Below are 3,973 nucleotides of genomic sequence, written 5' to 3'. Positions count from 1 at the left end.
ACTGGGATGAGTTTTTTGCAAATGGTGTTCAGCAAATGGCTGGGATACCCAGCTGCCCTGAGCCTGCTTAGCTGGTCCTGAAAGCTGGCAGCAATCTCGTGCACACATGACCGAAGCAACGAAGATCTGAAGCATGAGGATACTATCGCATTTTTTATTACTTTTGAGTGACTAGATGCAAAATTTAGCAGTGGTTTTTTGGCTCGTGGACTATACCGCCAACACACGTGATCTGCCTTGAAGAGCACCTTGATGTCCAGAAACTGTAGAGACTTGTCTTGTACAAACTCTATTGTGAACTTCAGCCCACAGGAATTCTCTCTAAACACCTTGAGAACATTGATGACGTTCTGGTTATAGTTATCTTTAGGTACGAGTACAAGATAGTCGTCCACATACCGGAAAATGTGTTCCGCAATTCCTGCTAGACTATCTGACACTTTTCTATCAACGCGACTGAGGAAAATGTCACTTAGGATGGGTGCTACAGCCGACCCGATACATACGCCAGCCTTTTGCACATATAGGTCCTTGCCAACGCCAACAACAGTGGACTGTAAATACATCATGAGCAGTTCCAGAAAAGCCTCCACTGTTAACCCGCACCTTGACCGGAACTCCAACTCGTCGTTGTGTTGCGTGATGCAAACTTTTACGCTCTCCACTAGTTCACTGTGTGGAAGCGAATAGTAGAGGTCTTCTACATCGATACTCGCTGCGCTCAGGCATGACGGGTTATCTTTGCGAAGGAAGTCAACCAGGGCTTGCGAGTTGCGGATTCGGTAGGGGTCATTAATTTTTAAGGCAGACAACTGTTCTTGCAGAAAGCGGGAGACCACTTCGAGCCACGTGTGTCTTTCTGATACGATCGCTCGAAAAGGAACGTCATTCTTGTGCGTTTTGGCAACGAAAAACATGTCAAGCTGCATTCCTTTTGCTTTCTTGACATTTGCTGCGACGGCGTCGAGTCCCAGACTCGACAATAACTGAAGTGCATTCTTCTTTACGTTGGCCGACTTGGCCTGCACTTTTTTAAAATTTTTCTCTACGGCTGCCCTAGCCTTTTCTGCGAACAGGCTTTCTGACAGCACCACAAAATGGCCTTCTTTATCCGAGAGAATTAGCCTCAGTTTTTCTTCTGCAAAAAAGGACAAAAGTGGTCTAACACTCACAGGCCTTTGGCGTTGATTCCTTGTCCGAGACACTACATCCACGCATTCAGACGAGCACCCTGGGCGAAGCTCTTCTTCTACGTTTCTTGACACCTGCCGGCAAAACGCGAGCTTATCCACAGGAGACGGTGACACTTCCAGTGCGTACTTCGGACCTTTTTCAGGCACCTGGATGTGCTCAGCAGGAATGTTTTGTTCACCTAGAACTAATACCTCTTGTTTGGCAACTTGTGTCTCTTTCTTCTTCCTGGGTAACCCAAGAAGGACTGACTTCCAGAGAGCCTCGGTGCTCTTGTCAGCTATTCGGCACCCTTCTCTGTACCTTTTGCCACGGTCATTCGTGCCTTGTTCCCTAGCGCAGGTTACTTTGAGTAGATCTTTGTAGTAGCGGGCTTGAAACCACATCTCAGAGTTCAGAATGCTGCATATTCAAGAATGCTGCAAAGATAACCCGTCATGCCTGAGCGCAGCGAGTATCGATGTAGAAGACCTCTACTATTCGCTTCCACACAGTGAACTAGTGGAGAGCGTAAAAGTTTGCATCACGCAACACAACGACGAGTTGGAGTTCCGGTCAAGGTGCGGGTTAACAGTGGAGGCTTTTCTGGAACTGCTCATGATGTATTTACAGTCCACTGTTGTTGGCGTTGGCAAGGACCTATATGTGCAAAAGGCTGGCGTATGTATCGGGTCGGCTGTAGCACCCATCCTAAGTGACATTTTCCTCAGTCGCGTTGATAGAAAAGTGTCAGATAGTCTAGCAGGAATTGCGGAACACATTTTCCGGTATGTGGACGACTATCTTGTACTCGTACCTAAAGATAACTATAACCAGAACGTCATCAATGTTCTCAAGGTGTTTAGAGAGAATTCCTGTGGGCTGAAGTTCACAATAGAGTTTGTACAAGACAAGTCTCTACAGTTTCTGGACATCAAGGTGCTCTTCAAGGCAGATCACGTGTGTTGGCGGTATAGTCCACGAGCCAAAAAACCACTGCTAAATTTTGCATCTAGTCACTCAAAAGTAATAAAAAATGCGATAGTATCCTCATGCTTCAGATCTTCGTTGCTTCGGTCATGTGTGCACGAGATTGCTGCCAGCTTTCAGGACCAGCTAAGCAGGCTCAGGGCAGCTGGGTATCCCAGCCATTTGCTGAACACCATTTGCAAAAAACTCATCCCAGTGGTAAAAGGTACGGAAAGAAGTCCCAGAAGAGTACAAAGTGAAAAAAGAAAACTTGCAGTTCTCCCATATGTTCATAGGTTGTCCCATGGCTTAAAAAACGTAGCAGCGAGATACGGAGTAACCTCGGTTTTTTCAGCACCCAACAAGCTGTCTAAGTTGTGTCCACGACTTCGGAACATGGTGGAGTCCGGCACTACGCAGAGTAAGAACAAGTGCCAGATGAAACACAGCCAACATTACCGGTCTTGCAGAACAGCAGTGGTATACCAGGTTCCGTTCAGCTGTGGCAGATGTTATGTCGGGCAATCTGGAAGGTGTATAAACACACGGTTGAGGGAGCATGACTCGGCATTACGTAGTTCAGGAAGAACACATCTGGTGGATCACTGCAAGTCTTGTGGGTGCGTACCAATTTTTACAGACACAAAGATTTTGTCAACTCACAAGAGAAAAATTAACAGGGAGTTGATTGAAGCTTTCCATATTAAAAACTTGGGAGAAAAATGTGTTAGCCAAGCTTCCGTCACCTTGTCCGATAAAGAATTTCACTTTTTGAAAGGCACGTGCTACAATCCGTGTGCAGATGCGTGAACTCTTCAATTTTTTGGTGTTTTTCGTGGTTCTTATCATGACGTAGCGCTGAATAAGCTGCTTTGGGTTATCTCGTTTGTTCCTGGATCCACCGATGGGGGGCGTGTGGGCTACGTGAAGATATAAGTACAGTTCGTTGTTCAAAATAAACCAGTTGTGAGTTTGCGCCCGTGTTGTTTGCCTCTTTTTTTTTTCTTGTGTCCGTGTACGTGTTTGCGCAAAGAAGTCATGAAAGGATACGGTGTTTAGAGATAGCGTGTCACCGTTCGTGGCGCTATGCGGGCAGCTAATGGGGAAGCACCACTGCAACGCTAGAGCATGCGCTGGGCCGTGAAGCGGCGGTGGCGTTGCTTCGAGCTAAAAAGGAGGGGCCCGAAGGAAAAAATGTGACAGACGTATGGTATTGGAGTGGGTAACACTTCTATCGTATCTCCGAGGGAAAGCGCTCGGAAGTGCGCGTGACGCAATCAGCACTACCCCTCATGTAGCTTCATATCACGACCACTCCTCGAGCTAAGGTGGACCGACGACTCCCGTTGCGCGCGTTTGTACCGATAGTGAAAGAAAAAAACATATGGGACCGTAGAGCTTCGCCTTTAGGAGTTGAACGCAATAGCAACATCCATATCGAAGTGCGTACTTCAAAAACATATTGCATGAAACCTTTCCGAATTTGCTATTCACCCACTACGTGGCCTTGAGGGAAGAAGAGCACTAGCTTGTGTGCCTTTTATTGTGAGGTTCCCGGTATAAACCAAGGAACCATTATCATAATCACGTATTCTGACGCCCGTTGGCAATGGACGCTTGTACCCCGCATTACTATGGCAGTATTTCATGTTGCATTGTGAAGCATGTATACAGGGACGCGTGGGTTGATGAAGCATGAAAGATAGTTTCACTGCATTTCCAAGCAGAGGAAGCAAAGGAAGTAGTTTGCTTGTGTGTTGAAAAAAGGCTCCAAAAAAGTCAATCTCCGCTTTCTCTGTGCCTGTGCTGCGTGTTGCGAGCAGGCCTGGCGGGT

Source organism: Rhipicephalus microplus, chromosome X (genome assembly GCF_043290135.1).
Source record: "Rhipicephalus microplus isolate Deutch F79 chromosome X, USDA_Rmic, whole genome shotgun sequence".
NCBI classification, from domain to species: domain Eukaryota; kingdom Metazoa; phylum Arthropoda; class Arachnida; order Ixodida; family Ixodidae; genus Rhipicephalus; species Rhipicephalus microplus.
This window is presented reverse-complemented; position numbering follows the sequence as displayed.